At 29.6% G+C, this 12,418-nt stretch overlaps 2 long non-coding RNA genes across 2 annotated transcripts; one reads left to right on the forward strand and one right to left on the reverse strand.

Moving 5' to 3' along the window:
• The first annotated feature begins 765 nt into the window (after nt 1-765).
• LOC132743472 (uncharacterized) lies at nt 766-2,435 on the forward strand. The gene is made up of 2 exons (XR_009627577.1): nt 766-1,052; nt 1,392-2,435. It is a non-coding gene; the product is annotated as an uncharacterized LOC132743472 (long non-coding RNA).
• Nucleotides 2,436-10,002: 7,567 nt separating this feature from the next.
• On the reverse strand, nt 10,003-11,012 carry LOC132743461 (uncharacterized). The gene is made up of 2 exons (XR_009627574.1): nt 10,805-11,012; nt 10,003-10,409 (listed from the first exon to the last, which is right to left on the reverse strand). It is a non-coding gene; the product is annotated as an uncharacterized LOC132743461 (long non-coding RNA).
• Between the last annotated feature and the right edge of the window lie 1,406 nt (nt 11,013-12,418).

Below are 12,418 nucleotides of genomic sequence, written 5' to 3' on the forward strand. Positions count from 1 at the left end.
TATGTTCCTATAATAACATCAACTGGTCGAAAATTCCTTTTTATATAATATTTTTCAGGTATCATCCTCTGTACATACATTTAAAATGGTAAATTTGTCAGAAGTTTTCGTTTTAAGCTATATATCATATATCTTACAAAAATATAATGGTTTCTATGATAACTAATTTACATCAGGTACTACTTCAGTAGCTTATTTTATGCTTATTAACATATTATCAAATATAAATTGTAAAATATGTTATATTATATTTTATAATGATAGAGGTATGCGAATAAAAAACCTCAATATATAAAATGATACATATAAATGAACAGAAAAATGTCACATAAATTTGAATCCAGCAATATAAACAGCAGATTTAGTAAATGATATATATTCAAGATCAAATATCAATGTAAATATTGTCAAATATATATCGTTTGTAAAATAAATTGTCTTAAATTCTGTTTTTACCAACATGCAGGGGCTGTAGATATTACTAGATAAATATTTCAGATCAAGTAAGTTTGTAAAAATTGGTTAGGTATATAATATGTATTAAATAAATTGTCAAACATTCTGTTTTAACTAACATATAGAGGTGGTCGCTATACGTTTCCGTACATAATCATTATTTTTTTAATAAACTATTTTGTTTTTAATTTTTCAAATATCTTTAAACCCGTTGTTGAAATAATTTTATTATAATTATATGAAACGATAAACAATGCCATTGTAAAAGAAGTTTAAGATTGATATGTTAAAAGGCTGTAACTAGTGTAACTAAGCATATAAAATAGTGCAGTGGGTACTTTACCACTAAACTGTTTAACGGTACGTTTATTTCTTGTAACTAAAGTTACATGTTTAAACGGTTTGACTCGGGAAATTTTATTTTTTCTAATAATAGGTCAATGGATGACAAATGTAAACTCAAACGCAATAACTGGTTTATTTTTAGCCAGATGAACTAAGTGTTTTGTATATAAAAGCTCTTGAAATACCGGGGATTATCATAACCGCATTAACATTATGAAGAACGTTTAATAACAGATAAATGCTTTCATAAGGTAAAGTTGTATTTTTTATAATTTAATAAATTAAAAGTAAATCTATTTATGAACAACTCTGTGTGCAAAATTTAGTTTATAAAATTAAAACTATTATTGCTTATTTTTCAAAAAGTTTACGAAAAGAAAATTTTTGAATGTAAATTTTTTCAGAGCTTTAAATTAAGTGATTATGTTAGTATAAAGTTTCAGCCTCCTTGTAACAAAATTCCAAATTCTCAAATGCCACATTTATTTATTTTTATTAAGTGCTGAATATTGTAGATTAATACTTCTTTACACTTTCTGATTCCATTTTACAAATTTAAATAACTCTAAAGTATTGTTTTTGTTTCACAGATCCCTAATTAAATTACTCATCTTCGGTGCTACAAATATCCTTTCCAAGAACGGAAAAATGAGTTGGGGAAATTCTTGGTCAGGAAACAGTTTCAGCAGTGGAAGTGGACGAAGTTGGGGAAACAGTTCATGGGGAAACAGCTCCGGAAATAAAGATCCGGAGGGTACTCATAATGCTTCATGTATTGCCGGATCGGGCAGTTGGGGTAACAGCGGACTTATGAAGAGTTATTATGATGAACGTTGTTCAGGTTGTCGACATGATAGGGCAAAATCTCCGTTGGGTTCTCCACCCTCAGGTGGTAATCCTGCACTGAAAATGGCAGCTTTATTCGGAATTGGAGTTATTGCAAAGAAAAGTCTTTGGGATTAAAAAAAACAGTATGAAAGTGTGAAACAAGTTTTGAACTGATGAAAATGCCCAATACCTATTATGTGAGCTTGTAATAAATCGTTATTCCTACCTACCTAATTGGTAAGCAAATACGTCAGATTTAGTCTATGCAAATAGGCAAAAGGTGTTTTATAGATTTGAACATGCATGTATTATACATGTAGGACTGATTTGAAACCTACAGAAGCCAAGAGCAGAGTAAGACAAACATTTTCTTTTCAAGAAACGGTTCAACAACAAAACCCTCTTTCAGACTTGTATTTGTATCACAGCTAATGAATAAATAACGGTTTTCAGGAAAGCCGTAACGTAGGTAATTCTTATTTCAAATTAACTAATGAGAGGGTAAATGTGTATGATACAAACGTGCAATAAAATGAAGAATAATAAAATCGGACAATGTGCAATATAAGACTAACTTTTTCTGAAATTACTAAATTAAATGCAATTTTGAATAAAGATTAGTATCATATGTGTAATCCAATACTTCATTATACGTATGAAAGTGTTGTTTTTTTCTTCAGTACATATACATATAAAGTATTGGTATAGATGTTGGTGTTCAATATCTAATCAAATGTTGCTTTGTTTTATGACTGTTGTGTAACATCACAATTAAAGTATTAAAATTAAAAAAATGTCAAAGTGTATATGTTATTTATATAGATCTTAGCGTCAAGAGCAGAACGTGTTGTCTTCATAAGGAGTCCATTTAGAGAATTTGCTAATAGACAGAGGAATTTCCATAAACTACAACAATATAAATTGTCAATAAAATTATTACTAATTAGATGTACTAAAACACACAATAACCTTAAAGATAAACTGTAATTTTAATGATAAAAAGTAATTATGTAACGAATATTTGAGATTTGTAATAACGACTTTAAAACTGAAATGTGCTCCTTATAAACTGTATTGCCGTTTGTACGTTTGAGATTTATAACTTTAAAATAAGGTTAATAATAATAAAAAATCATATTCTTCCAAGTTATGGAAATGATTTACTTTGCATTATTCTTAAGAGATCATTTTGGACTACTAACAAACTTTCGAAAAATTAAAGTAGTTGAATAATTTCATTTCTTTAATTTTTATTTCTTTTAAATTTGCATATTTAGCTCATCAGCATAACATAAGTGATAGAACAATAATCATCAGTTTTATTTTCTCCTTTTTATAACAGAAAATTAAGATATTTTGATTTATAATATTACTAAAATTACCCAAAAAAAACTTGAAATAATTTGTCATTATCAGTATCAAAATAAAATAACATATGAAATTTAGAAATCAGTTTTTCACCATTAGAAGATGATTGATTTAATTCAAGTGATATTATATATTTTTTCTCTACAATTTTACACAGCTTGCAAATATTTGTAAATATTTGTTAGGTATACCTTTCATCAATCGGAGGTCAGAAAAAAGCTTCATTTTATTTTGTGAATTAGTCAGTTCGAGTTATTAGCGATATTTTAGTCATACATCAACATTCAGTTACATAACAAAATTATCAAGTCTTATTAAGTGTTTTATACTGTTTGTATATATGAAATAGGAAAAATATTATATTAGTATAAGTACATCATGTTTTTTTTCACTGTTTATTTACATTGCCATGGTATCAATGTTCTTAAACTACTCTACTTAGTTAAGGTGACTGCATGACTTCATAAAAATGTTTTAAAGAATTGCCTTTTAATCAAATTTATGATTATCACCATACAGAAGATGATAACACAAAGACCTAGTTTTGAACTTGTTTTTATACTCGACAAGAATGTTAGTTTATCTGATTCGATTAAAAACCCATTCAAAAATGTTAACTGTACTGTTTATGTAAGCGAAACACTTCAATTTTAACGTCCTTCATGCAAAGCTGTAACTGTCAAATAACATAATATGGATAAATAAAATGTAAAATCGGTCTGTTATTTTTAAGCAATGCAGTCTTATTAGTGAATATTGTTATACAATAGATTGGCTTATAGATATTTATGACAATATTGCATTTTTTACATGTGCTATAATTATCTAAAAAAACTGGAAAAGGCGATTAAACACTAAGTCATGGTATTAGATCTGACGAGAGCAGAACATGTTTCTGTAGAAACATTATTTGTAATGATTATATTCTCAATACTTTTTGTTCGCTTATTTTATGAAATTCACCTTTTAGATAAGTATCTTGTCCTTGCACAAACAGCAATGCTTAACCTTTAAGAAAAATATGTTTCACTAAGTATGAATGTATACTAAGTACAGCAAATCAGTTAAAAAAAACTATAAGATCTCATTTTACAAGTCAAGTGCCATGATTAAATTATTCAACCAGATAATAACGGCAAAACAGTGGATTATTATTAGTGCTCTTAATATCCTAGTCAAATAGATAATATAACAAAATATGATTATGATATGGGCAGCCTCATGGTGAATTAGCAAAGTGGCCTCTTATTTCTTGTTGGTCTTATGTCGGGCATCAAAAGCAAGCGGATGCACAGGCTGGTCTGGATCCATGCAGGGCGAAAACGCATTACGTTGGTTTTGTCATGACGCGTCTCATTTTTGAAACAGTTCTATCATTTAAGATGATTTTTTTTTCAAATAGGCTATTTATGTGTCTAGTTAAAGGTTTCTTTCCTGAAATTATTTAATGTCATTAGCAGAAACAGTCACAATGTGTTGTTTTAGAATTCAAGAAACTGATTTCTTTCCCCGATATTATAACATAGAAACGAATTATTGAATAAGAAGAGATAGACTAGTAGTTTGTAAGGTCAGTAAACTATAATTATATAAAATATATAATCATATTCCTTATGTATTGAAGCTTGCTTTTAGTTATTTATTCTTTGCATTGATATGACTATTTTCTTTAAATCAATACGATGAAACATGCTATAAATGCTGGATGCTCTTTCAAAACTATACATTTCGTGTTGTATCCATCAAGGAAAATTAACTATATAATAAAATAATTACATCTTTATAAATCTCATCAATTCAATCGACTATACAAATATTTCTTTTAATCATATCCAATATATAGTTGTATACTATAAGTTATAGAAGTTGCTGACATAATATACGACGAATAAAGCCTAAATGAGATTTATATGACTTAAGGTAGATCATTTTCTCCCCATCCCCGTATGTAATAACCTATAAAGCGAAATATTGAGATTGTAAATTAGTCTATTTAGATGTTATTACCACACACTAAAAGAGAGTAAAAAATAAAGATGTATAAATGTCATTAATCTTTTTAGAGCTCCTAAATGATGTTTCATTAAGTCTGTAGTATTCGTATGTTAACTTAATTTCCAAAAATATAAAAGAAACTATTCCAAGTCATATAGAGACATATTTTCGGTGAGGAGGGAATCCTAGTATTAATACCATATGCCAAACGTCTCCAGTCTCTTATCAAGGAACACGGAAATTCGTTTCCTTTGTGTGTCTAATTACGTGATCAGTGCACATCGTTGCTGAAACGGATTTTTTTTTTGTTTCAGAAAGTCAAGGATAGATGATTTTAGTAACTCGTTTAAACTTTTTATCCAGGAAATTGACAAAAAAAATATTTGTAAATATCTTTTTCATTTAAATTTAAAGATAACAAAGCTAAGGAAAGACTCGAAAAGGAAAATGCTTGTTAAAAATAAAACCCGACTCGACAAGTGTCAACTTTTTTTTTTTTTGCAAAATGAACTACTTGTCAATCGGACGCTTATGGGGATAACTTCCTTAGCTATAAGTATATCTCCTTGACTGTATAATACAGGATAAATAGTATGTCAGCAAATCACAGTACGAGAAATTTATTTGCATTTTTAAACCGGTGCATAATTCTCCAATTAATTACTACATGATATTGTATATTGACAGTGTAAAAGTATTATAAATATATAGAATATTGTTACATTAACCATGAGTCTACTAGGAGCAACAGATTCAATCATTGATGCCAGCACAATTAAGTGTTGAGAATTGAGTAACGCTCGGGCCGGTGCTGGGGGGCGTGAGGGATGTTGCACATGTTCAGTATCCCTCATGTACAGACTCAATCAAACCGAGTCTGCAATTCTTATGTAATTCTGTTGTGATTAATGCTTCCGAGGGATCACTTTGTTTCCAGATTATTTTTTTCTGATTTGGTCTGCACTGTTTGCTTATGGTGAAAGGTTTAATATACAAATTGAAATATTTCAGAAGGTTAAAAGATGATTTGGGGAATTCAGCATTCGCTTTATCAAACTTTGCAAAAATAATACTTTAAATGAAGTTGTTTTGGTTAAGATACAGACTACCAGTTACAGACTGTCCTATCTTAAAGAGAATGGTATTTTATTGTTTGGTACATTTGAATATTCAATGACATTTCGTCGGAAATTGTCGGATTCCGAAGTATATCATACGGAATTTTAAAGTATGGCATAGCGGTATACATAGTTAACTTAAAGTTAACGACACAACACTTGCCTAACTTACCTCGGTGATAAGAGCTAACACTCTTAGATTCAAAATGAAGGTTGTAGAATGGAATCTTAACTCATTACCGCATGAGCATTATGTGAAAAATGGATGTTTCATGGATAAGTCTCCCGTTACAAGTTCAAGATGCTTTAAAACTATAAAAACTGCTTCAATACTAATCAAACTTGGCACAAATGTTGACTGGACCATTGCCTTTGTTACAGCATGCTCAGTATTAAATTTCATGTTACCATGGCAACGAGGGGACATATTTTGCGTTGATTTTTTCCATCAAAATTGATTTCAAAGTGCTGCAACTTCTCAATGGATTGAGTCAAAGGCTTTTCAGCGTTGGTTACATGATACCTTATGATCGACCTTGGGTCATTCTTAGCATCTCACAAGTCTAAAGTTTTCTTGGCGATGAGGGGGACTGCCGCCCCGTTAAAACCTCCAAAACAGAAGGGGCACACCCCTCTTCTTGTATCTTTTGAATAGGGGCGGCGCTGAAAAAGTGGTCACTTTTTTAAACAACATTTCTCAAACAAAAACAAGTGTTGGGGGCCTAAATAAGGCATTTTTTCACCATTTGAGACAACAAAGAGCGGGGGAGGGGTAGAACGGCGTATATATGTGGTAATAGGTTAATGAAACATTGTTGTTGTTTTTTTGCTTTGTTTGTGTTTTTCTTTTAATTATTATTATTATTATTATGACATGTACTATTATTATTATTATATTTTAGTGAATCTTGGCTACTTCTTAGTTTTTGTGCATGCCAATCACCCATTGTAGGGCTGTACAAATTGAATCTTTGAAACTTTACAGATAAACATATATACATGAAATTTATGCTTTTTTAAAGACATAAATATGAAGTTAGAGAAATGATTCATCCATAAATGCTGCATATAATTTAAAAACAACAATTTTTAACAAAGAAATCTGAAAAAAAGCTCGGGACATAAGTAAAAGATTAAGTATCGACATTATTCCTATCAGTAAATCGCAATAAATTACGGAAACTAACGAAAAAGCTTCCGAAAATTAATGAGTATCGAGTCAACATTGCCAAACAATATCTAAGTTGCATTTTGTAATTTTCCAGTCCAGTGACCTTGTTATTTATACATGGTGTCGTTTTACTTTTGCATGCTTCAAGATAAAGTTTGTAAAATATAAATAGTTTCCATTTTGCCTAGATGATTAAATGGAAAATAATATATGAAACACGAATCTGAAACTTGTAAGAAAATTACATGAAATCCCTGTCAGGGAAACCAGTAATGATTTTTGCGGTACATTCTGCATTCATGTACAATTGTGGAAAATCGACAATATATGCAAAAACAATTGAAGATAATCAAAATATTTTAACACGTGTACATGTAATAATTGTAAATCGTGTGTCATATACATTTTTATGAATGAATGTCAATTTGTTTTAAAGATATTTTTTCTTGAATAACATTTCAAATACAGGTCAGCTGATACTTACACTGCAAATTTAAAGAGGAAAGATTGCCATTCCGCCTTGTATTATCTAATTTAAAATAAAATAAAGTCACTATATGACGACGAAAATACAAATAACAAAATTACAATAAAAAGACAACTGCAAAAAACAAGCAACCAAAAAAAAAAAACGATTCTACAATAAATATTTTTTGTCATCATAATAGGTGTACGATATATCGCCTCTCTTGTTTTTTTTCTTTGTTTTCCTTTTATTTGCCTTTATCTTACTTTTTCCATTTACTTTCTTTGTTATTGTTTAGTTGTAGGTTTAAACACGATGTAAATTTGAAGAAGTTTCATACATTTTGAATGATGAAGGCAAATTTGTCATAATATCTTTTTGTTCGAAATTTCGCAACTTTAGTATTTATGACCCAGATAGAATTTGTACTCGGTTCAAGGACAATGAATTGAAGATTATCCTATATTTTCACGTAAAGAGTAAATCTCTCACTATTTGATATTTAATAACGTATTATAACATAACACAACAGAATCTTATTCACCAATCGTATGAAAAACTTTATATTTGTTAAACAATCTGAGTTTACATTGTGCATGTACAAAAAGTATGCAGTGAAAAAATATGAAACAGAATATGATTTAAATAAATAATGTACATAATCAGTTCAATAAAAACAAACGCTTTTTATGCTTTCGACATATTGTCTTCTTCTGACAAAAATCGACGTTTATAAATAAACAATATTACAGTTATGGAAAGACGTTCTGCTTGGATATATATTGCATTTATATATTGCATGTACATTTATGAAACTAAGTTATATCTGCATGGTAATTCAGTATGACAGTTTAACAACAACAACAATACAATATTTGATAAAATCTATTTTGCATTTTAAAGTATCTTTCGTTTAAATACATGTAGATGTATTCTAAATCAAACTTTTTGGTCAAATGATGTTGTTCTATCTTTCGCTAGTGGTCCCTTTAAATACTTATAGGTGATTTACGGTTAATGAACATTAATTGCTTGACGAAAATAACAAATGTTATTGCCTTCCTCACCATATAACGTTTACGAGGCTATTTCTGTACTTCGTCGTGAAAGACGTTGTATAGTAAAACATGGTCAAAGGCTTATGCTAAAGTTTCATATAGATATATTAAAAGAAGTAATTAAGTTAAACTTTGTATGGTTTTAGAATAAATGACAGACACATTTTGATAACCTTCGGATAAAGTGTCAAACTAAACTCGTATGTATCAATTAAAAAGAGAAAACTGATAAGATAATGTCACAACCGGTTCAATATATAGATATTGCTTTATCTGTAAGAAAATATTGTACATGGAGATATAATATATATTATAATTATTATATTGATCATATGCAAAATTATAAACATGCTAAGCACTACTTGTCGACTTGTTTAAAGTCTTTTCATATATATTGTGTTGTTATCAAAATGTGTTTTTTATTTTGACATAAGATGGACACCGCCTGCTTTTAGACGTATCAATATACTAGTTTATTTTAGATGTAGTTTGTTTTAGATGGTGATTCAAATAAAGAAAATTCACTTTGCAAAACCTATTCCCCAAATGGCCCATATACCAATATAAACAATCGCTCCGTTATCAAAAGAAAAACTATCAAAGAATATTATAAACTTATTTGAACATAGAATATTAATGTACGGGAAAGTAAATAAGATTCTTTTGAAGTGTGTGTTTAATTCTTATCGTGTAAATGTGACAACAACAACAAAAGATAGATGTAACAAATAATTACAATATTTACATTTTACTTTTATGATTGTCGATCAACAATTAGTTGAATAGTTTTATAGCAACTTGAAACTACTTTGTATCAATACGCGAATAGAAGGAATGTAAATGCTATTAATATATGGTAAAATACTTTCTTCTTTCCTCCATCTTATATTTCGTCCTTTTCAAAACTCAATAAACAAAAATAACATCTTAATTTTCATCAAAACAAAAGTAATAGTTGCGACCATAAGCTCGTTTGAACACAGCGCTTGAGATATCTAAAATGATATGGTACAAGTAGGAGTTTATCACATTCGGAAAGTCTAGTAAACTTCCATCATCCCATAGTTATACAAATAAATAAACATTTGTGCAAGCTATTCATTATACATGTTGCATAAAATAATATAGATGATTCCCACTCAATTTGATTGCCTTATGACAAATTCCATAAAACATCAGTTAATTAAAGACACAAAATATATGTTTCTCATTTAATTTAGCTGATTATTTTTATCAACCACTTAAACATTTCAATACCAGTATTTGGCATATGTTTCCAAACCAATATATTCGCCTCAGTCCCAAATTCCTTTTTTAGTAGCAACTCCCATTCCGAGGAATGCTGCTAATTTAACAGCCATATTAATTCCAGATTTAGAGCCACTCCATGTTGACCCAGCTCTATCATGACGGCAACCAGAGCAATGTTCGTCGTAACATCCACTCATAAGGCCATTATGTCCCCAGGGTCCTGCGCCAGCTATACATGAAGATATGTGCTGACCTTCAGGTTCTTTATTGTTATCCGAGTCCTTCCCAGAATTTCCCCATCCACTACCGGCAGAGCCGCTGCTCCAAGAATTACCCCAACTCATATTTTGTGTCTAAAACAGAAATATAATACTAATCAAGGTTTGAATATATTAAAATATAATACAATTTTAAATGAAAATGCTTGCACCTTATTAGACCTTTACGTCAGTTTTCAAAATAAAATATTTTTCACATTTTAAAAAGACCAATTCCGAGCTGATGAAAATAAAATCGAATCTCCGATAAAACATCAAAATCTAACATTTTAACATGCTTTCCTGTTAACTAGAACACGAATGTTTCAAAAGTGACCTATCATCATTTTTAATTTAATTAAATTTTTCGAAAGTCTTCCTTCCGAAAATTACAAACAACGAAAAAAACATGCATTTCAATAAACAATGAATAGAAAAAAATTAATACAAAAAATAAAAAATAGCAGAAAAAAATCAAAGATTTTCCGTACCTAATATCGATGTTCCTTTCTTAATAGTAATTAAGACCTTGATTCAACCTTTTCTTCAACAAAAAGATATACTTGTTTGAACGAACGCTCTTTTGATGCAATATAAATGGGAATAATGCGCTTTTATACTAAATAGGACAACCAATGACGCGTCATTTAAAACAACATCATTTTCATAAAAAAATTGTTTACAAACAACAATGTTAAATAGGAATCACATATTACTCATTATGATGTAGTGTAATGCTTGTGAACATGTGCATTCTGTCGCGTAATTATTCATGATAAACAAAATTGACTAATTGAATACTACATTTATTTTTTGCACAGTGTGGATATAGGGATGTTTGAAGCTCTCATAAAAATTTTCACCATTAAGATTGCAGAAAAAAATGTAAGAATGTCTTTAATATATATTGTATACTCGTATGTATTTATATAGGAACTATAGGAACATATACATATATGAGCCGCGTCACGACAAAACCAACGTCATACGTTTGCGACCAGCATGGATCCAGACCAGCCTGCGCATCCGCGCAGTCTGATCAGGATCCATGCTGTTCGCTTACAAACCCTTTTACAAGTAGAGAAACTGATAGCGGACAGTATGGATCCTGATCGGACTGCGCGGATGCGCAGGCTGGTCTGGATCCATGCTGGTCGCAAACGCATTACGTTGGTTTTGTTTTGACGCGGCTCATATATTAAATTAAAGAACAATTTAGTCACAACAAATTAGAAGGTTTTATTTCAAAAGAGATCTTTGATGAAATAATAGCTACATACAGTTGTCATTTATAGTCACTTTAATAACACATCTTCTATAACGAAAAACTAAAACTGAGCTTCTAAGCGTCTTAGAGACGATTCTCACGTTTTGGGGCCAATATCATATAACTCTCGAGTCAGACTAAAACATTAGCATCGTCTTTTACTCTTAATATATAACTTTATTGCGAACAATTCATCTTAGAAAAACAAAACCCCAAATCTAGTGAAAGCATTGACGACAAAAACTATTGACAAATATGACGTAAGGTCTCAATATAAACACATTCAGAATCAATTAAAAAAAAGGTAAATTAAAAAAAATCTTGGACATGAAATTGCTACATGAAATAACTTGATTATAAAACTTTTGAAAGCACAATTTGACCTTTGGACAAACCAAAAATGCCCAAATATACATTGATACAAATTTTTGAAAAGAAATGAAGTTCAGTTTTCATTTTCATGACAGTAATTCTAACTGTAGATATGTTACTGAAATGTCTTATAAGAACATATTTGTATAAATCTCAGACATCTTCGAGAAAGAATTTTTCAAGGAAAAATAATATTTAAAGGAATGCACTTAACGTGCGATATATTTTTCTAACTACTAAAATGAATGCAAACATCAGTAATGTTCTTTAAAAACCTAGTCGTTGTTTTTGCTACTCCCAATTTGTGTGGTTACTTACAAGTAGGTAAGTACATTATTTTGTTGGGTCGTTAAACAAAAAAAAACATGCTAAAATATGTAAATTAACTCGCTTTAACTAGATTAAACAAGTAACATTGTAAATAATTTCAAAATTAGAAATTAGAAACATGTCTCAATGGTTAATT

This window comes from Ruditapes philippinarum, unplaced genomic scaffold (genome assembly GCF_026571515.1).
Source record: "Ruditapes philippinarum isolate M1 unplaced genomic scaffold, ASM2657151v2 ctg483_1_1_1_1, whole genome shotgun sequence".
Classification (NCBI taxonomy): Eukaryota; Metazoa; Mollusca; class Bivalvia; order Venerida; family Veneridae; genus Ruditapes; species Ruditapes philippinarum.